This window comes from Episyrphus balteatus, chromosome 4 (assembly GCF_945859705.1).
Source record: "Episyrphus balteatus chromosome 4, idEpiBalt1.1, whole genome shotgun sequence".
Lineage (NCBI taxonomy): Eukaryota > Metazoa > Arthropoda > Insecta > Diptera > Syrphidae > Episyrphus > Episyrphus balteatus.
In genome coordinates, this window is record NC_079137.1 from 14,416,223 (window position 1) to 14,439,854 (window position 23,632).

General features: G+C 30.9%; 1 long non-coding RNA gene across 2 annotated transcripts in view; it reads right to left on the reverse strand.

The window, feature by feature from the left end:
- LOC129917978 (uncharacterized) overlaps positions 1 to 23,398 on the reverse strand; it is a 40,044-nt gene extending 16,646 nt beyond the window's left edge. Inside the window, exons 1-3 of one of the 2 annotated variants that reach the window (XR_008772905.1) lie at positions 23,200 to 23,398; positions 23,086 to 23,142; positions 85 to 989 (exon numbers count right to left, since the gene is read on the reverse strand). This is a non-coding gene — a long non-coding RNA (uncharacterized LOC129917978). Of the gene's footprint in view, positions 1 to 84; positions 990 to 23,085; positions 23,143 to 23,199 lie in introns of those variants that run through there. The other variant, XR_008772906.1, reaches the window with a different exon arrangement.
- Between the last annotated feature and the right edge of the window lie 234 nt (positions 23,399 to 23,632).

A 23,632-nucleotide genomic window follows, 5' to 3' on the forward strand; every position in this document is an offset into this window, starting at 1 on the left:
TTAAGTTTCTTGAATAAAAAGCTTTAACATTATAGTTACTTTAAGCATAAGAGCAAGTACGTGCGACCCCAGTCGTGCAATTTATTTATTTGCCACTTGCGATTTTTGTGAGTTCACTTGAATCGTTCAAGACACAATTCTTTTATTTCTTCCTGAGAGTAAAACGTTAGCAGTCTAAAGAACATTTTTCTACTTTAGCATTTCAGCCTCGATATTGAGCTGAGGCTCACCACCCAGGGTTAGCGTAGTTCACATTTGTGTTTTTCTCAGATTCAAGAAACGTGATGTGTAAATCTGCTTCTTATAGGCGATTTTGATAGTTTTATTGATTTTGGAGACATCTTTCAAAGGATGGAGGAAATATCTCTCAATTTGAAGGATTTTTGCTCCTCTTGTAGATCCTCTTGTTGCTGGAGTATTTGCTTTGCATTCCAATGCAACTTAGGGTAACCGCAGAGCACTAAGAAGTTGGATTTTCTGTAAAATAGGTCAATCAACCAAATTCCTTACTAATGAGCGATTCCTTGGTTTAACAAACAACCCTTATTATTTCTCTTTTTTTATAGTAAAAAATTCCAAGGTTTCATTCTTAAAATTAATAAAATTTTCTGTGCCTCAATTATCATAAAAATTATGTTTGTATGTAAATGATAATTCACAGAGATCTTAGCACCACCTGTTTTTTCTCGTTCATGTGTCAGACTGTCTACTAAATCGACCATACAGTTAACCAACACTCGTTTCAAGTCTGCGTATAAACTCCCTTTCGTTGTTCATTACGCTGCATGGTTTTGAACTATTTAATTGTTTTATGCAAATCACTCGAGTTAATGCAACCGGAACTAAGTTATTCGAAAATATCCTTGCAATTGATTCACGGCACGAGTAACTTCAAGAAAGTTGGTTGATGGATTCCTATACACAATATTCTTTTGGGTACCTTTTGCCTTTACGCGATGGTTTTATTTTTTGCACTTTTGCATCTGCACCTATAAAACAAAAAGGACTTATTGCAGAAGTTATTCCAACGTATGTAGGAGGACATGTGACATATGGCGGTGTGAATTTTTAATAGAAATCGTTATTATTTGAATTGTTTTCCCATAACGAATTATAACGTATATTGAATTGATAAGATTGATGTAGGTAACATGTAAAATAATATAAAATGTGTATAGTCATGTTAAAACCAAAGCAGAAAATCATTAACAATGACTTTCTTCACAACCATGACACCCAGACCTGTCATCATTGTCAGTAATATCATTAATCTTATTAAAAAAATGTTCCTCATGAAAATACGAGTACCTAAATTTAAATAAAATGCACGACTAGGTCACACGTATGTATATACTTGCTCTTTTGGAAAAGGTTGTGTAGAATTGTTAAATTTTTTTTATGTAAAAGATTAATTTTAATTATAAAAAGATAAAATTTGTTTTTAAAAATTCAAATACATTTTTGAAATTGTTAAGACATCTCAAACGAAGAACACCATTTAATTTCTTGTATATGCCAAATAACTTTTAGAAATTTTTTCTTGAAAATTAAAATTTTCAAAAGTTTTTCAAAATTGGATTGTCATTATGTGACAAGCTGAAGTATGTTCAACGACGCTGTTCTGGACTGTTCCGGACAGAAAAGAACAGCTTTTTGCTGTTTATTGATGTTTTTCTGTTCTGAACTGTTCTAGTTTCCTGTTCATTGACACTGTCTAGAACAGTTTAAAACAGCATTTTCTGTTCTTGCTATTGAACAGAACAGATTTGTGGGAAATGTCAAAAGCAAGGCTGTCATTTTTTGATTATGTCAGCTATTACATGAAGCCTCAAGAGGCGCGCCTCTTTTCAAAACTAATGAGTGCAAAAGAGATAGAAGATCAAACAAAAAATTATCCGACCGGAGAGTCGTGGGCCAAAATTCTGAGACTCTTTTTTGACGTTTCTTTTTCCACTCTTTCTTTTTTCAACATTCCCTCTCATTCTTTTTGCTTCTTGATGGAATACAACAACAACAATACTTAAATCAAAAGAAAAATGTCAAATTTGAGTCTTTGACTCAAGAGGCATCGTGTAATAGTACGCGCCTCACAGAATGATTATCAAAAGAAAATTCGAAAAAAGAGTCAAGCCTCTTGAGGCTTCATGTAATAGCTGACTATGTTTTGATTTGGTTGTGCGAATATTTCTAGTGTCATCATGATTTTTGCATCTAATAATTAAAAAAAAATCATTTTTATTAATATTTTTCACAGTAAAAACACAAAAAAAAGGAAAATATAAACGAGAAACAAAAAAAAAATCAATTTGTTGTTGTTTATTATATTCTGACAACTGAAAAATCCTCGTTAAACACAACTATTATTTTAACTTGCGATATAGGTACTATACAGGGTGTCTCAAGAGTCAACGTCAAAACAGAAAGTTTTCTCATTTTTACTTGCGATATAGGTACTATAGGGCAAGTTTAGGATTCGTAAAAAAAATCGAACTCGAGATAACAATTTTACATGACATTACGATGATGGAGAATGCCAAAAAAGTGGGTCCGGCAATTCTGTCTGTCTGTCTGCCTGTGTGTCTGTCTCTATCTGGAGCTGCAGCCTAAACGAGTGAAGTGATTTTCTTCAAACTTGGTAGTTAGCAGTTTTTGGTGATTCCCTAGAGGGGAAATTGAAATTTTTTTTTTATGACCAAAACTAACGGTACCTGCCATATAACGGAAATAGAAAAGTTAATTTTTTTCAAAAACGGCTCTAACGATTTTGATTAAAATTTTTGTGTGTAGTACTACACATAAGAGCCAACTTTTTAAATAAAAAAAATATTTTTTGTACCGTTATTAACGGTACCTGTCATAGAACGGTTTTTTTCGTTTCTGAATATCTCGTACAACAATAACCCGATTTAAATGAAAATTTTTATACAAAAGTGTGTAAGTAAAGATAATATTAAAATTTTAGAAAATTTTCAAAAGACGCATTTTTGGTTTTTTAAAAAATATTTCAAAATTTTTTTTTGAAAAATCAATTTTTTGAAAACGGATCAATTAAAAATTTTGAAATTTAGTTTTTATGTTTAAATTAATTATTTCTTCAAAATGGCATACCAACTTTTTTTTTGAAAAATGTTATAAAATTTTTATAAATAAAAAATTATTTTTTTAAAAAACGGCTCCTACAATTTTCGAAAATTTTTTTCTAAAAATACCTTTTTATACAAGAAATAAAATGGCATATTTTTTTTTTTTTTTAATACGGAGTTTAATTAATTATAAAAACAGATTTAATTTTTGTATACTACTTATGAAATTTCTTCAGAATATCAAATTTTAAATTTCTTGAATAAAAAGCTTTAACATTATAGTTACTTTAAGCATAAGAGCAAGTACGTGCGGCGCCAGTCGTGCAATTTATTTTCTTTTGCTACGGAACCTTAAATAACCCTGCTAACAAATGCATTAAAAATGTTAACTCATCTGCATTAGTTTAAAAAAATAATACTAATTTTACAAGAACCTAATTCAATGAACCGTAGTGTAAACAAAATGCAGCACGCTATTTTGGCAAGTTACTTTAAAAGTTGGTGTGTTCAATTGTCTTTTCAAAATGGTATAACATTGTTGATAATAGTCCATAAATAACGGAAACAAAAATATTTTTCTTAAAAATTCTGACTTTTATTATAAGGTAGGTAATTATTGTGATGTGCAAAAATGAAATTTGGTGGCGAACAGCGAACCGTTGGCGAACAAGCCCCTACCTTACAGGCTACACGATGAATATCTGGCGAGCACGAACAAGTTCGTCGTTTTAGGGCCAGCTACCGAATATTAAATATTCACATATTGGTTATTAGGCTATTGATTATGTCGAAAAAAACAGGGTAATAAGGAACTAAGACGTTCACGGGTTTTTATTGCAGGAATTGTTCAATGGGTTATAAAAGAACATAAAACCGCGGAGTGCTATTAAATGAGAGGGTGGAAACTGAAGATAGGGGTGTAAAAGCCCCCTTTTTGGTTTTTCCAATATATCTCATAAACCGAGCAAAATTTTAATATATTGCTCTCAAAACTTTTTGTAGAGAATTGAATTTCCTATTAGAATAATGTTTTTTTAAAAATTGAAAAAAAAAATTTCCATACCAAAATAGTCGAAACAATCATAAAAAAAATATCAAAAAAATCGATTTTTTCAGTTTTTTTGCTTTTTTACTTGTACATTTTTTTTGGGTTGAGATAGACATAAACGTTGCTTGAAACAAAAAAAGAAGATTAAATTTCCTTCAAAATGCTGTACTCACTAAATTTTTTCATTGAAAATTGACCGAAGTATGGCCATTTTAATCTATCTTTTTTTTCGCATTTTTAGTTTTACTCAGTAAAACAGAAACATTTGAGGGGAAAGTATGATTACTTAAGCACCAAGAACTGATAATGAGATTTTGTAGAGGGGTTAAATACAATCATTGTTTACTATGGGAGAGAGGGTCAATGTCCCCCCGTTTTGGAGGGAGGGGCAATTTTCTAAAAAAAATACTTAAAATTAAAAAAAATTTATTAAAAAACAACGGCAACACTTACAGTTTTGATTGATACTTTTTTCAAAAGCTAGAATTATAAACTTAATATTAATTTTAAAATGAAGTTATTTTAATCAATTATTTTTGAAATAAACGAGTGATTCCGATAAAGAAAGTATTTTGTCTATTTTTCAATTTTCTCAAAAAGTAGAAGGCATAGGAACATTATGATTTTCATGATTTGATAAGAAATCAATTAAGGCAGTTTACTTTGTCGATCAATTTCGTATTGAGGAGCACAGTCTTTGTGAAAATTGTACTCAATGTATTTTTAAACTTTTTTTTCACAAGTTTTGACTTTGAAATCGGGTATTTCAAAAACAATTGATTAAAATAACTTCATTTTAAAATTAATATTAAGTTTATAATTCTAGCTTTTGAAAAAAGTATCAATCAAAACTGTAAGTGTTGCCGTTGTTTTTTAATAATTTTTTTTATTTTAAGTATTTTTTTTAGAAAATTGCATCTCCCGCCAAAACAGGGGGACATTAACCCCCCTCCCATAGTAAATAATAATTGTATTTAACCCCTCTACAAAATCTCATTATCAGTTCTTGGTGCTTAAGTTATCGTACTTTCCCCTCAAATGTTTCTATTTTACTTGAGTAAAACTAAAAATGCGAAAAAAAAGATAGATTAAAATAGCCATACTTCGGTTAATTTTCAATGAAAAAATTTAGTGAGTACAGCATTTTGAAGGAAATTTAATCTTCTTTTTTTGTTTCAAGCAACGTTTATGTCTATCTCAACCAAAAAAAAATATACAAGTAAAAAAGCAAAAAAAACTCAAAAAATCGATTTTTTAGATATTTTTTTTATGATTGTTTCGACTATTTTGGTATGGAAATTTTTTTTTCAATTTTTAAAAAAACATTATTCCAATAGGAAATTTAATTCTCTACAAAAAGTTATATGTGCAATATATCAAAATTTTGCTTGGTTTACGAGGTATATTGAAAAAACCAAAAAGGGGGCTTTTGCACCCCTATCTTCAGTTTCCACCCTCTCATTTAATAGCACTCCGCGGTTTTATCTTCTTTTATAACCGATTGAACGATTCCTGCAATAAAAACCCGTGAACGTCTTAGTTCCTTTCTAAACTACATAATCAATAGCCTATATACAAAACTATTACAAAAGTAATTTTTCAATATGGGTTGTTGTAATGTAAATTGTTGTGTAGTGTTTCTATTTTTTTTAGTTCCAACGGATAGTTTCTATGTCCTTAATGGTAGATAAAAACTGAAATATGTAGAGCTCTTGTTTTGTCTTTCGCACATTATTTTGTTCATTAATTTGCATATTGAAGTAAATATTTTCATTTTTATCTACATACAAAACTCAACGACCTGGAATAATAATTGTTGCACAAAATCAAAATATTTGTTTCCAAAGTTACTTAGTTTTTTGACCACTTAACGTGGTTGAGCAAATTATCAAAAAATAAAGATATGCAAATTAGGTATAACAAAAAACTGAAAAAAAAAAAATACTTTAACCACACGACTGCACAAACGGGTCATCCAGCTTAAAGTGAAAGTCATGAGAATAGTATTTCATTCAAATAGAAATAAAAAAAAAACAGAAAAGAATAATAAACATTAGACCTAATAACCATGTAAAGGTCACAAACAGGAATGACCCTTGTCAAAAATTCCAATCTTTTCCTGCTTTTATTTTATATATGTATACCTATTGAAATCTCTCTTAGTCCTTATCTATAAAAATCCTAATGGTCAGTTCTAAAAATACAGGAAGAAAATCTAGGTATGACCCCTTTTGTTGAACTCAGTGAATTTGACCAAAGATAAAGCATAAGATTCTGAAACTTTAAGCGTTATGGTTTTCAAGCAACTATGTATTCTGATATAATCATAATTTAATCCTTAGTAAGGACTTTTTTAGTCAATATAAATGTAGGTAATGGTGATGGTCAATATTTTACGTTATTTTTGAGTTTTAAGGTGTTTATATCTTGCAATCAACTTTGATTGTTTTGAACATACATATTAGAGCGGGCGGTCACTGCAGAAACGTTCAACTCATAGAGCTAAAGAAAATTTCAAATTGAAAGTGAAAGAGGGCTATAGTAACTAGTTGCGAAAACCACAGGGCTTCCCGTCCGCATCCTGGCACGATTGGCGTGGTTAAGTGCAATGTGCATCTCATAGAGTTAAAAGACGATATTGGTGTCAAATTAAAGGTGATATTGTCAGCTATCAAAATTCAGAGGTCTACCGGGTGAAAGTCTGGCAGTTTTGTCATGCAGCCCATTTTAAGGTTAGAAGCGCTAAACGAGAGTTTTTTTCTGAAGTCCTATTTTTGGTGGTGTTCGTGGACGAGTGAAGGAGTTTTGTTGGTATCAAATCAAAGGTAAAACTATGCACTTTCCTGGCATATAAGTTTATTAAGCCATTTGTTGATAGTATTTTTTTTTTATTCATACAAAGTATTTTCAAAATTATTAAAATATAAGGGAAAATAAGACAAAAGGTGCGATGCAAATGTTGTTAATATATACATTAAAGAATCAGTGATGTCAAAATAACGGTAATAACATAGGTATTCTTTCAAAATTTAGAGCTCTGCTAGATCAAATCTTGACATTTCACCCCGCAGCCTGGGGAAACGATCCTAACCTTAAAACAGGTTGCATGACCTAACCTCCAATTTCTGGCTTGGAAGACCTCTGGTTTTCAAAAGGAGACATTATTAGCTTAAATTTGAAATTAAATTCGCCTTTTAATTCGATAAGTTGTAAGGGGCGCAGCGTATTATTTGAGACTTTTTCCTCAATTATTCGTAGTTTTGCATATATGTTCTTTGGGTCGTTGTTAAAAATCTATTAAGCTTTCTCCTAAATGACGTTTTGTATTTAAATTCTTATGTCTCTTATTTTTATTTTATAATGAAAAAGTTTCTTAACTCATCTACCAACATACCAAAAAACAAGAACCCTGTTCGTCTAATTTTAACAGCACTTTTAAAGCTGAAACACAATCACGCTTTAGGGCGTCGCTTCGTTGCGTTACGTTGAGAAATCCTCAAAGCGCGCTTCTGTCACTTTGACTTTGAACAGCTGATTGCAACATAAAATCTGCTGTCAAATAAAAAAAAACACAGTCACTCACAAAATTATTGGGCCAAGTCTTTATCTTGATTTAATTGTGGAAAAATGAAAAAGGATGTTAATGTGTTTAAAAAATGCATAGAAATTTGTTTATTCTTTAATCCTATAGTTATAAAAACAAAACCAATCAAAATATATTGTTTTTAACAATAAAACTCAGTCTAAAACATCATTAAATTTTTTTTGTTTAATACGTAAATTGTTTTGATTTAAAATATCTCGATGTCGTTTTTTTGTGCAAAATCTATATAGAGAAATTAAAAAACACACATAGTTTTGCAATAATTTATTTTTTTTTATTCACATTTGGCGCAATAATAATGTGGGTGACTGTAACTATGTCTGTTAAATGTCAGAAAGCGAGCAAAAGTTCAGTCTGGTTGAACTTTTGCTCGCTTTCTTACGTTTCCTTACGTTTGTCAAAAAAAGCGTACGTAAGAAAAGCGTCATTGTGTGAGGATACACAGATTTCCTATAGTTGAACTTTTCGCAGTTGTCAAAATCGACGGCAAAGCGTGATTGTGTTTCAGCTTTTAATATCATAGCCCATTGCATTCACTGACTTTCCCTTTCTCTGTCTTTCCTACTATTGCGAGAACTGAATTTTTACGAAAATGAAATACAATCAAAATAATTTAAAATTATAGACCTAGCAATTTTGGGGTTTGACAGAACCCTAAGGTGCGATAAGTACCTATAGGTGAACTATTATAAATAAGCCATATCTTACCTAGTTAATTTAAATATGGCAAACCCACTTTCATCACTTGTTTAGAAAACAGGGCGGATAACGCCCTTTCATGACTTTCTTTTTATTTGAAAATTTGCATTTCAATATTACTAGACTTCTCTTGTAGGCGATGCATTCTTCTTTGAATGAGAGTTATAAAAATGGAAATCAAAGAAGTTTGAAATGTTAATTTGTGCATAAGGTTTGACAAACAAAGTGACATGTAATTTTAAATAATAAAAAAAAAATGTGAAAGGCAAATCTAAATAAAAAAAAAGAGAATTTTGTCCGTTTTTTAGAAATAAATCGTGAAAAAAATGTGAACAGAATTTCACTTCATTACGTGAAAGGTCAGTTCTATAGCAGTTATTAAATTAATAGGTACCTACAGTTTTAAAAATGTGCACAAAGTAGCTGAAATACTTGAAAAATACTTAAACCGAATGTTTCTTAATTATAGTTTTAACGAACTTAATTTTTAATAAATCCATTAATAAAATTAGCATCTGTTACCATTTTTTACTGGCAACTTTTGACAATTTTTTTCGGTTTGATATAGGTATCAAGTTAAGGGCAACAAGAGATAACCCAATGAGAGTTTTTTGATAGTAGTTAACAACATCACAATATGCAAAAGTGTGGTGTTGAGTTTTACGACACAAAAACCACAAAAGGTACCTAGTAGTTGCATACAAATTTAAATATAATTGTCTAATTTGTAATTTATTTTCCTCCTAACTTTCTAACGTAAAATCCCAATCGATTAAAAAAAAACTGTAATAAAATTAACATACAACTCGCATAAACTATTAACAACAACAGTCTAAATTATATTTGCCAAAAATAGTGTTCATAATTTAAATTATACACAAATCTAAATGAAGGCATAGCAAGGTATAATATCTTTAATGGTGTGAGAAAAAAAATAACAGATTCGCAAAGCCGCACTTCATTTTTGCACATATAACCAACCTATCCACTTGGGATTTCCTTTTTTGAACTTGTTAAAATAACCAACAATGAAAAAGGGTTTTTTGCAACACAACTCTAGGTAGATAATTTTTGCATATGAGTGATTCCATTAAGCAAATAGTGGATTTCCGTGTGAAACCATCACCCTCATATCTCTTTGATACTTCCGTGTTCTGTCATCGTCATCTAGAATGCCCATCCATTAGCATATTTTTGCCTTTGGTTAACATAACACATCCAAAAATAGGGTCCTTCTCTTAAACTACAAACATGAATATATGACAAAGTCTTGCCAAAAAAAAATTGAGCAAAACTAGATCACGCTTCAAGGAATTTCTAAGAAGGAAGAAGATACAAATCAATCTAAATTGATACTTTACATATAGGATGGATGTGATAGATATTCGTTTGAGGATAATGATAAAAAAGAAACGAAATAGATTCGGTAGAAATGTTTATAGAGTAATCACTTAGGGTTGGATTGATAATGTCGAACTAGCAATGGTGTGAGTAATCATATAAGAGGGATGATTTTGCACTAGTTCTTGAGATACAAACAAGACTTTAATACAATCGCCATAAATCAATGTCATTCAGACTTTAAACCTTCTAGTGAATAACTTTCACTTTCTGAATTTGTTGTTTTTACGAGTACGAGAACAGCCTATACAGGGTGTCCCGGAATGAGATAAGGACATTTTGAGGGATGATTCTTGGGTATATTCTAAGAAAAAAATTGTTCTACTGTAACTCTTAATCTGATGATTTAAGAAAATGCTTACTTTGGCATGCCTTTACTCATGTTAATGTTCATTTCTTCGTTAATACTTATGATAGAAACTTCATTAGTGGCTTGATTCTTAGAAGAAATGCTATTCTTTGTAACTGAATTCAAAAAATTTTAATATGTTTTTTTGTATAGCTCAGTTATTAATTTCACCGGCACACAAAATAAAAAAAGTGTCATGTACCAGGAACCAGACCTATCTTTCTATATGTTTTTAGGCACGCTGAATCCGAATTTCAAGTCCGTTTGGCCCGATCACCCTCCAGTTTTGTGCTGTGACTGCATTTTGTTTGGATTTTTATGACTTTTTTTGAGTTTTTTGCATTTTTCTCAAAACTGAAGGGTGTTCGGGCAAAACGGACTTGAAATTCGAATTCAGCGAGTCCAAAAACATATAGAAAGATAGGTCTGGTTCCTGGTAATGGAACTTTTTTTTTTGTGTGCCGGGGATGAAAGCGAAATTTCGCGACAGTGCCAGCACATCAAAAAAAAAGTTGTATGTACCAGGAACAAGACCTATCTTTCTATATGTTTTTGGACCCTCTGAATCCGAATTTCAAGTCCGTTTTGCCCGGTCACCCTCCAGTTTTGAGAAAAATGTAAAAAAGACCCCAAAAAACTTCCTTTTTTTTAGTTTTTTGCATTTAACTCAAAACTGGAGGGAGACAGGTCCAAACGGACTTGAAATTCGAATTCAGCGTGCCCAAAAACATATAGAAAGATAGGTCTGGTTCCTGGTACATGACACTTTTTTTATTTTGTGTGCCGGTATTTTTAAAGGGCGTCAGTTTTTTCTTACCGATGATTATTTTTGACTTTGGGGCCGATGTTCTTCGATAAATGTATTATAAATATACCTAGTAATTTATAATTTATTCTTATTAGAAAAACTATAATGAACAAAAATGTCATTTACAAGTTTGCCAGAAAATTAATAGATTTTATGATATTTAGGAAAACCTGTACCAAATAAAATATTTAAGAAATGTGTTTTTTTGTTTGCTTTAGTCAAAAATGGGTAAGAATTAAATTAATTTTTGTAGTGAAGTTTATTTCTGTTGTTAGTTACAACAATAATTTAAAGTGTGTTCCTTGATTGTGTGTGCTTGATAGAGCCCATTTTTTGGATTTGGATAAATTTAACAGAAATTAAGCGGATTCCACTTATTTTAAGCGGACATCTCATCGTTTTAAGGTGGTGGGATTTAAAGCTGAAACACAATCACGCTTTAGGGCGTCGCTTCGTTGCGTTACGTTGAGAAATCCTCAAAGCGCGCTTCTGTCACTTTGACTTTGAACAGCTGATTGCAACATAAAATCTGCTGTCAAATAAAAAAAAACACAGTCACTCACAAAATTATTGGGCCAAGTCTTTATCTTGATTTAATTGTGGAAAAATGAAAAAGGATATTAATGTGTTTAAAAAATGCATAGAAATTTGTTTATTCTTTAATCCTATAGTTATAAAAACAAAACCAATCAAAATATATTGTTTTTAACAATAAAACTCAGTCTAAAACATCATTAAATTTTTTTTGTTTTTAATACGTAAATTGTTTTGATTTGAAATATCTCGATGTCGTTTTTTTGTGCAAAATCTATATAGAGAAATTAAAAAGCACACATAGTTTTGCAATAATTTATTTTTTTTTATTCACATTTGGCGCAATAATAATGTGGGTGACTGTAACTATGTCTGTTAAATGTCAGAAAGCGAGCAAAAGTTCAGTCTGGTTGAACTTTTGCTCGCTTTCTTACGTTTCCTTACGTTTGTCAAAAAAAGCGTACGTAAGAAAAGCGTCATTGTGTGAGGATACACAGATTTCCTATAGTTGAACTTTTCGCAGTTGTCAAAATCGACGGCAAAGCGTGATTGTGTTTCAGCTTTTACTACGTTGACCGACAAGGATACACTGAAAAAATTTGGCTTTAATCCTTCAATTTTAAAGAAGTTATTGAAACAGAAAAGAGGTAACTTTGGGAACTTTTTCTTGAGTTGCTATCTAGCTAATGCTAGCTACGGATAAGTCGTTAACCACATTGGGTTCCTTATACTGTATTTTTCTCCTATGCTTTTTTAGATACTCCTGGATGTTAGTTTTTGAGGATTACAGTATCACAAGTCATACAATATAGCCCCTAGAAATCAAAATCCCTCATTTTAACAGATTTCTTATTATTTTTTATTTCTATGAACCACAATGAGCAAATTTTTATAGATTATTTGAATTGAATGTCAATAAATGTCGTTAAACGATCCTAACTTATGCCATTAAATCCTTATTTATCCTCAATTAACGATTCTCAAATAGAAGACTCAATGTAAGCCCGCAAATTTTCAAAAAAAGAAAAACAATAAAATCCTGTGAATAAAACACATACAAAATTAAGTTAATAATGACTCATAAAAAAAATCAGGAAATGAATAAAGGAAATTATATATTTTTCTTTATTTTATTGCTCTTGACAGTGTCTGCGAATAAATTGTGGTCCATGATTTAAATGAAAACAAAAACGTGCGATGTTTTGAAAGTATTTTTAAAGGGCGCGTTTGAAACAACTTTAAGAATCCTTTTTCTCATTTTTAAGTATTATTAACTGTTGTGGGTACATAAACAAAAACATATGTGCATTTACTTGGTTTCTTCAAGACAGATCCACTTATTTATGACTTTTTAAATTTTTGTCCAAATACAAACAAAACAGAGGGTCCTTGTTGTCTCCTGGATAACCGCTATAAAAATCATTGAGGTGAATCGTGCCCGAGGCAAGGTTGGTCCTTTGCGTTGATTCCTTTTTCTTTCATTTTTATGTGTTTCTTTATATTAAGTAAATGGAACCCATACCAAGTCCTTATAAGTAGAAGGATTGAATAAAGGAGTGTCCCTGGATCTCAGGTCTCAGATTTTGATAATATTCATTTAAATGTGGTTTTCAACTGCTGATTGTTTAAGGTATAGCATGATTGATGTTTAGAGCAAACAACTTGAAAGGCCAGGTGTGAAGAAACGGAACGGATTCGTTTAAGTAGTTTTCCTTTAAATAGATTGCCGAAATAGTACATGTCACTGATTGATCGATTTATGGATTATTTTTACTCTTTATTTGGTGATTCGAAAGTTAATTTTTTAAGTTAAACATAAAGTAGTATCTAAAAAATTACTTACAAGCCTACAAGCAATTTAGTGACGATTTTAGTAGTCTGTGTCGTAAAAAATTGGTAATATTAATTGCCCCCCGAACTGGTCATAATTTAAATAAAACCCTTTAGCGTACAAGTGTCGACATGTAAACCATATGGCGTACTTTGGTCACAATCGTTTCCGAGCCTCAGTAATTTATTATGGGTTTCGAAAAATTGTCAAACATTATCATTGGTCGTGTGGTGGTCATATTTACCACTGTTCATAACCATGAAAGGGACATGTCAAACGGAAACAACCATTCTGACATCGTCATAAAGAAGCAATTTAAATAAACAAAAACCTTCATCTGTCAACTACTGATTCAAAGGAAGGAAGAAGGCATCTCGCTAGTAGACGAAGCTTATAGACAAACCTTATCACTGGCGCATCAGTCAAACCAAGTTTTTTTTATTCTTGTTAAGAGTATTAATGACAGGTTAAAATGAAAGTCTCTTATGATGTTTCAATCATTTTGAAAGTAATTTTGTAGGGTTATGTAAAAATTGTAAAGTATCATAATAATTATTTCCCTTCATAGACTCAGAGAAACAATTATAAATACATGTTGTCGTTCTAGCTGTTGCTGATCTTAGTGACAGATAGTACTCATCATAATGAGGGCGCTTGCTAACAGTGTCTACATAATGTATTTACAAGTAACAGGGTTAAAATAAATTTATCCAGATATTTTGTTGGTTCGACATTTCAAATGTTTAGTATCTATAATTGCATTTTAATTTTATCGTATGTTTGAGCTGAAAAAAAAATAAAGTGTCCGTTTCCGTTAAAAAAAAACTGATGAATACAAAAATAAATCAAAATAAATGTCGAATTTCAAAAAAAACTTCTTCAAAAGGACATTTATATGATAATTTTTTGTCAGGATCAAAGAAATAACGGACGTTCTTTTGAGGAAAATTGAAACAAAATAAAGGTGGTACTAACCATTAAAATGATCATGAACTAATCTAAGTTGTCAATTAACTAATTTATTTAGAAGCGTGGATTGTTCAAAATATTTCTCTTCGAATTTTGTCAGTTTTTTTGGAATTTTTTGTTAATACTGAAATAGTTTGTAGCTCAAATTGTAGAACTTCGGGCCTATTTTCAAGTACAGAGATTTCAGTTTAAGCCTAACTACGCGCTACTATTCTTGCACGGGGAATTTAGAAATTTGTGTATGGGGCTCTGGGAAAATCCGGGGTCAATTTTGACTTTAATATTTGATAGAACATCAGTACCTACCCTACATGAGCTAAAACCACATTTTGGACAACTCCACATAGTGTCATTTGTTTTTAACGGTTATTTTGATACTGGCACATAATTCACGTGTTTTTGATTCTAGACTAGAATATTAAGTTATATGACAAACTTGTAGTTTGTAGAAACTTAAATTTTCTTCAAAATATGTGGGTACTAATTTTGTAATTTGCTACCGTTATAAAATTACAGAGCATTTTCTTAAAAAAAAAAACAATGGTTAATTTTGTTCTATTGGCCATACATTTTTTTTCAGCCACTTAAATTTAAAAACTTTTTATACCAAGTAGTCCTGAATTAAAATGGAATTCCGCCGCACCACCGCAGCACCACGTCCGCAACACTTTTCGACCGCCGCTTCACAGCTGCACCAAGTCCGCACCATTATCAGAAATTTCTATTGCGCTGCACTACCGCTGCACCATTTTAAAAATATCTAAACCACCGATGCACCACGTCCGCACCATTTCATTTTGAAAAAAAGAAAAAAAAAAAAAAAATGAAAAAAATTCGCCACACCATTTCACCACGTCTGCACCATGATCAAAAATTCTATTCTCGTACTTATACAAATGTTTAAGCCGTTTTCAAAGTTGTTTTCACTTAAGCAACAAATTGCCAGTTCGTTCAAACATGACTTGGTGGTAAAGTGGTTAAGGCGTTGGATTTTTAATTGAAAGTGCTCTGGATACTCGGGTTCGAATCTCCTTCTCCTCGGTAGTTTTTTTTTTTTATTTTTCAAAAATACAAAATTATGTATCATGGCGCAGCAAATTTTTCATACAAAATGAAATGGTGCAGACGTAATGCTACCGTGGTACAGCGGTGGCGCATTGAATTTTTCATTCACAATGAAATGGTGCGGTGGTGGTGCAGTCGTGGTGTGCCGAAATTTTCCGTCAAACGGTGGTATTGGAGCTGTGGTGTGGTTTTGTTATTTGATAGGTGCAAATATTAATTATTGACACTTCAATTCTTTTCCGCCCAACCCGTAGGGTTGATGAGTTAGATGACGTCTCGTCCTTGCCACTGAAAAACATAATGAAATTTATCCAAATTTCAGGATGGTTCAGGGAGGCCCACAACACTAACTCCAACCCGTAATTCCCTAAACCCTTCCCTTACCCATCCTCACTCCTGCCCACCCTAACCCTGGGGATCACAATGGATCCATCGAGATCCGAGTGGGATAACTCGACTTGTCGGATTATCACCCCGTTCAACCTAACCTAACCTAACCCGTAGGGTGCTTTTAGGGAGAATCTTTTAAACTGAAAATAAAACTAAAATGCAGAGTGAATTTATGTAAGCATATTTGTATGTTTGTCTGTATGTATGTAACTGGCCACAATATTTTCTTAAGGGTGATTTCAAGAAGTGCTAATGAAAAAAAAAATCACCCCTTGAAGATACATTTACCATCACAAAAAACGGAAATTGTTGTTTATATTTATTCCTTATCTTCATTTTAAGATTTTATTTTTTTTAGGAGACAAAACGTTATCAGTGGAATGTCATCAAAGGGCTCAACAGAGCGCAAAGTCCGAGTTAAAGAAGATTCACCACAGCTTGAACCCTCACTTAGTAATTGCATCAATTAAACCTTTGATAATTTTGATAATGTTAGATAGAAAGTAAATTTGAGTAATTTGGTTTCTTCACTTGTTCTACTATAATGATGGCACTGCTATAGAATTCCCATTATGCATACATACTAAAGCATTTCTTATTTATAGATGTACACCATTAACAAGTCGAGAACTACGAGTATTATCTAATTCCTTCTGAGTGAACCAAATATTAACTTGTCTTCTACCAGAATAACTAAAAAAAAAACTTGTCTTAAACTACTTTTTTTTCAAGAGACCATCCAATGTCTCTTGAATGTTTTGATCTTCTTTTTTAAATCTTGACCAGAAATGAAAAAAAAAAAAATCAAAACGCGTGCGGGCGATGCTGATAATTGCAAAACGAAAAAAAAATTAAGACTCGAAAATTCTACCAAAAAGACTAAACTAAACTACCTTTACCTGTTGCTTATGTACAAAAGACTTTTAATAAGAATCAAAATAAGGCAAAAGAATTTCAGCATATTTATCTTTATGTATTTCGCAGTCCACCTCAAACTCGCGGGTATACGCGATTTCGAAAACCAGTCAAGAAATCAAGAAAAAAAATTGAAAAAAAAAAATACGAAAACGAATAACATATTCAAGTGTAGTTTTGGCAAACTCCATGTTAAGCTAATGCCGGGGTTGAGGTCGTACATATTTGCTTGAAAGGTCTGAAGGTTTGCCAGATATGGCTTAATGTGTTTCTTCGAAGAACTATCGACGAATATTATGCTGAATCTACCTTTAAAAAAGAGCTTAGAATCGAAAAATTCAATCAATTCCTTTAAGAGAATTAAATTTCATTTTCGATTCATAAGGTTTTTCTCCTTATGAAGATCCTTTACGTTTATAACTGAAATTACAAATCCTTAACTTACCTTTATAGGACCTTGCAGCGTATAACAAATAAAGTGGATTGACCTCTCTTGGAGTACCAAAATCAAACACGTATAGTCAATATACCTTCTTTAAGGACTTTATGTGTGTGGTGCATTTTGTACAGTCCGCATTAAGAATGCAACTTTAGCTACGTTTTAAGATGCATGTCAAAACATAAAGTTAAAAATATTCGTTGTTGTATAAATACAAACGACTGAAGAAACGGGATACGTCTGTCAAAGGTTTTAGCAATGGTTCTTTTTTGTGGATTTTACATGATTTGATGTTTATGACGCGTTTCGCATAGTAATACAAGACTTTGGATTTCGATTAGCACCATGACACTATTCAAACAAAAGAAAGAGGCTTTTATAGGAGTAGATTCGTACCTTTAAATGTATGTTATAGTAGGATAGTGGGGCAGTGGACGCAAATGAAAGAATATGAAAGCATTATTTACTCCAAGGATGTCCAATGTCCCCCTCAAATTTCAAAAAAATCTCAAACTACTTTTTTTCTTTTACTATAACCTCTCGTTTCAAACATAAATTAGGTCATCAATAAGAAATTGCAAAGAATTTGTATATAAAGTATGGGAAAATTATTAAATAAAAACACGAAAATATAACATCGAATAGGCTGTTATCTCCCTAATATGCACTCGGTCAGATACTATTTTTTGCTAACAAATTCTGATCCAACTCTGTGGGAAAGTCCACCGCGCCGATCAAGGGTCATTTTAGATGACCTATATCTACCTAGTTCTATAGTCATTGCGGAAATTTATTAGCGATGCAAAATGATTGTGTATATTGGCGTACTTATCCATAAATTAGGGCGAATTTTACCTCAAAATTAGAAATAAATGAAGAAGAATAGAGAAAAGTGAGAAATAGAGAAATATTTTTTGAAAGATTTATGGACTTTCTTCTAGAAATGAAAACAAAATCATTTGTCTATGCGAGATGATATTTTTATATCAGCTTACAATTTTTGTTGGTAAAATTATATAGAAAGTTGGTTATGGGAACGTTTTTGAATAAACTGATACTGAACTAATATTGTCTTGGGTGATTTTTTTATACTGTGACAGCTGTTTCTAGTCTGGCTGTGTAGTGTAATGGGATTACAAGAAGATATAGGCTTTCTGGGTCAATTTACTTCAATGTAATCCTAGTATTTTCCCAGTGTTCTTCTAGGAGTACCTAGAAACATTTATTTCGAATATGATAAATGATAATCATTATAAAAACCCAAAACCACTGAATTAAAAGCTTTAGAGCGACTAAATTAAGTAAGTTTGATTGAGATATATAGAGGTTGTATCATTGATTGCTGTGTATTAGTAATTAGTATAGTCCTATTCCAAACACCTACCTTGTGATTTTGCCTGAAGTGGCCCGTTTTATATCCTATTCAAGTGAGTAACAATTGAATATCTAAACCAAATCCGTTAAGGGCCATTTTTTTCACTCGGAGTTGAACATAACTTGAGAATTTTTATATTAAAAATCATCAAGTTGTGTTCAACTTCTAGTGAAAAAAATGGCCCTAAGTGATCTTCCTTTCCTTAATTTAGACAAGTGTTTTGTAAACTATCGGATCTTAGCCAAATTGTGCTTATAGGAAGACCCGTCTTTCGGCCATAGATTTTCTAATACAAAAATGTGTTATAAGGCTCTCAAAAGTCCATGCAGCTTAGCTTCGGCTGTGGTTCGGCGAAATTCCTTTTTTACTCACGATGGAAGTTAGAGGCGTACATTGCCGGGGCCCCAGGACAAGATTTATTTGGGGACCTTTTTCTTCTTATTTTTCTTTTTGAGAAAATTTAATGATTTTATTCTGGTTATGTTTTTCTTAACTTACTTTCTTACTTGTTCAAGTCGGTTTACCTTAATAAAATTTTTGTATTTAAGATACTGAAAGGAATGATGAAAGAAAACTGTTTGCCAGTCATATAAATTTATCTGTTTGTCTTTAAACATTTTATATATTTTTGGGGGCCTCTGTTTGGACATGTCCTTAAAAGGACACCTGGGAAGCCTCGAAGGTTGTGAAAATTGAATTTTTTATCGTTTATTTTTTTAAATTATAGGTACTATCTCTAGAATATTGTGTCGAAATTTTAAGTCGACTTGAACAAAATGAGTTTTTTTATACTTCACTCATGAAAGTTTCATATCAGTGTTAAATACTGTTTAGCTATTTCTCCAGAATTTACGTTTCAGTCGGTGCCTTTCATAACCTAAAAACTACTGCAATCAAGCCTTTTTGAATTTTTGAACACTATTTCTTTACATTATTACGAGATAAAATTGTTTTTCAGCTAAAAATCGCGTTTTACCTTCAAAGTGTTTGAAATTTGAAATTTGAAAAAAATCCTAGGAAAAATTAAATAGGTATTATTTAAAGAAATAATTTTAATAATTTTTTTGACATGATACCGCAATTTTACTTTTTTTTTCGAGGCATGTCCTGATAATTGCTTTCATATACCTAGTTAAAATAAAAATATTTGATAGTAAAATCCAGAAAAAACCCACAGGATTTTAAAAATCAATAAAGAGATATGACCCGTTTTCTCTGACTAGACTCTAATTTTTCAAAAGGATCGAATCGGACTCTTACTGGATTAACTTTAATCTGCATTTATGTATCCGTTTAAAACCCTTATGAATCGAACAAAATTTAATTACACCCCAAGCAATTATTCGAAAATTATGTATTTTCAATGGCTAATTTGTGTAATTATTGTCATTTAAAGTAAAATATTTGATTTAACAAAAATCACAATTTGATAAAACTTAATCCTCTTTCAAATTCCGAATCACACAAAGCCTTAAACATTGAGAAAATTTGATTAAATTTATTCTAATCGAAAATATGGTCTCAAATTATAACCAAGACACAGTCCCTCACTCAAATTTCGTATTACTATTCTTTTAATCGATTTAAATTTCACTTCAATCATTAATACGCTTCATTCATTTATTTTCATTTTTAATTATTTCCACTTGATTTGTCATCATTGATGTGTGTTCCAATGTTCTGCTCGTTGATTTTAATCCGCCGCTGAACCCACAACAAACTACTTTAAAAATGTGCACCCTTTTTTTTAAATAATTTATTCTGAAAAATTGATTGAAAGTCGTTCAAAAATTATGTTTTGCTCATAGACCATACAATTTTAAAAATTGGAAACTCCGCATGAAAAAATTCAACGCCAGTTTTGTTAAGTGTTTTTAACCACCATATCAACCCTCACTTATTTTAAATTGTAAAATTTCAAAACTCTTATTGTTGCAATTTTTATTGTGTGTGCGCGGATTAGTTTTCATACGAGTCAGAAATTCGCTACATTTCATTTGATAGTCAATTTAGATTTTTTCGAAAGAATTCCAAATCTTTTCAACTGTAAACAAAAATTAATTCAATCACTTGCTCAACGATGCAAAAAAATTGTAGGTTTAAATAGATTCTTTAATTTTTTGTTACCAAAAATAAATCCTAATCCTGAAAAGGGTATTTCTGTTTTTTTTTTTTTTTTTAATGGACTCTGGCTAACTTTTTGAACATGTGTGGCACACGACTAGAAAAAAAAAATAGATTCTAGTTTTTGCTTATCTTATATAAGGATTAGATTAGGCCACCTACAAACAGGTAATTATGTCAAACTGTGTCGGTTTTTTGCCAAACAAAGTTTCTATGGACACGAAATGAAAAACATTTTTCTATTTCCGGAGGTAGTTTTTTCCAATTACTGTAAGCTGATTAAAGATTCAAGAAATTGTCATCATTTAAGCTTAGAGATTGCTTCTCCTTATAAGAAAACGAAAACAGGATTAGCCACCTGCAGATTAAGGAAATAAAGCAGTTTCAGTTATGAATGGAACATTCAATACTCATTGATGGAAATTTTAAACTAGAAATTATTGAGAACATTCCAATTTAAATAACACACATAAGGATCAGAATTTTCCTTTCAAAAATAAGTATTGTATTGTAGCTCTTCCATTCACTCTACTCACATTTGAGGTTATGTTATACTTAAAATCGAATGTTTATTTTTGAAAACATCTAACACTTTTTTTTTATCTAAAACCTTAACCATATGATTTTGTTGTTTTTCTAGTTTAAACCCTCCTCTATATAATAAGAGAAACAACAATAAAATTAAAATTTATTTCCACAACAATGACTATAAATCATGTTGAATTTTCTGCCAAATCATTACCACACCGTTTATCAAAATAATTGGGCACGTGTCAAGTCAATCTTTTGAAATGATCGTTCAAACGTTTCTACAGCCATCAAAGCAAAATAAAAATAGGCGAAAAACTTGTATTATTTATATCAAAAACTAGACAAAATTACATCCTTTTTTCTATTTTATTCATCCAGGCAAAATAATAGGACTGGTTTGCCGATTAAAAAAGGATTATCATAAAAACGAACAGACGACAATAGATGCAAGAGCATCAGCATAATCATCATCATCTGTGTATCAAGGAGGGAGGATTCTATAAGGTACATATTTTATATGGCTTTTAAGGGCAGTCAAGTCAAATCGTTTGAAAGTGATAATGCATTTCTTTTTTACTTGAAAATATGGGGAATTTACTCGTAAAATTTATCGCCACAGGCGATCAGTCCCTAGATTTTGTTTTATGTTTTATGTTTAATGTTGTTGAAATGTGCTTGTTAAATGTGATAAATAATCAAAAATATAAATCCATGGATTTATCCAAAATGTTTTTAGAGTTGAATTTTCAAAAATTGTTTCTTTTAATCTAAAAACTGGAAATGGACAATCGCGTTGATTGGATAAACTTTTTTTTTAATCATCAGGGACATACAAATGCGTAGGAATTTTTGGATATAATTTTGTGTTTTAACCTTTGTAAATCCTATAACAACCTTTGGAATTGGATCTTTTGCCCTAAAAAAAATTATTATTCGCCATGTCGCTATGTTTTGGTAGCTATTCATTAAAACAGTTCGCCGAAATTTTGCCAAGTTGAGCAGATAGTTAATATGAAAAAGAAACTACTTAGTTATCAAAATGTCTTGTTTTTGTTTATTATTCTTTACGTTAAAAACCTAATACATTTTAATCTAAAAACTGGAAATGGACAATCGCGTTGATTGGATAAACTTTTTTTTTAATCATCAGGGACATACAAATGCGTAGGAATTTTTGGATATAATTTTGTGTTTGAATCTTTGTAAATCCTATAACAACCTTTGGAATTGGATCTTTTCCCCTAAAAAAAATTATTATTCGCCATGTCGCTATGTTTTGGTAGCTATTCATTAAAACAGTTCGCCGAAATTTTGCCAAGTTGAGCAGATAGTTAATATGAAAAAGAAACTACTTAGTTATCAAAATGTCTTGTTTTTGTTTATTATTCTTAACGTTAAAAACCTAATACATTTTAATCTAAAAACTGGAAATGGACAATCGCGTTGATTGGATAAACTTTTTTTTAATCATCAGGGACATACAAATGCGTAGGAATTTTTGGATATAATTTTGTGTTTGAATCTTTGTAAATCCTATAACAACCTTTGGAATTGGATCTTTTCCCCTAAAAAAAATTATTATTCGCCATGTCGCTATGTTTTGGTAGCTATTCATTAAAACAGTTCGCCGAAATTTTGCCAAGTTGAGCAGATAGTTAATATGAAAAAGAAACTACTTAGTTATCAAAATGTCTTGTTTTTGTTTATTATTCTTAACGTTAAAAACCTACTATAAATGTGAATATTTTTATGAACAGTTTATAAGGATGAACAAAGGACAAAACAAACAGACTGGACTGATTTCAGATTTAGCAGCTGCTTCAAATCATCAAGAACTTTATCAGTATTTCAAAAAAAATTCACACAAAACATTTTATACAAAAGGATTTAAAAATAAATAAAGTTCCAATCTGTACTTACCTTTTGATATAGCAATGCTTCAAAATGCCAAATCAATATGTCACACTTGAATCAAATCTAAAGAAGAAACGATCAAAAAACATTTATTTTAGGATAAATTGCAAAGATATTTACTTTATTTCGCACATTAAATTATTCCTTTTTTTATATGTATCTTCCTGTATTTTGTTTCGCATCTTTGTCTTTTTTGCCTTAATAACCATTTCGAATTCGATTAAAGATCGATTCATTTTTTTTAAGGGAGAAGAAAATGGATAGTTTACATGAGAAAATTTTTTAGGGAAAACATTATTTTTTACTGAAAATTCGTATTTTTTTTGAAGTTTTTTGTTTAAAAAATCTGCGTGAAAAATTCTTTATTTATTATTTTTTTTCTTTTAAAGAACAGTGTTTTTGTTAGCATTTTCTACAGAGATTTATGTTTTCCTTCTAACAATGATGGAAAAACAAGTATTGTTACGTTCGTATTTTTGCAAAGATTTTGGTGTCACGCAGTAACTCACTCTTCAACTTTGTTTTGTTCTCAGTTTGTTTTATGTTGAAAGGT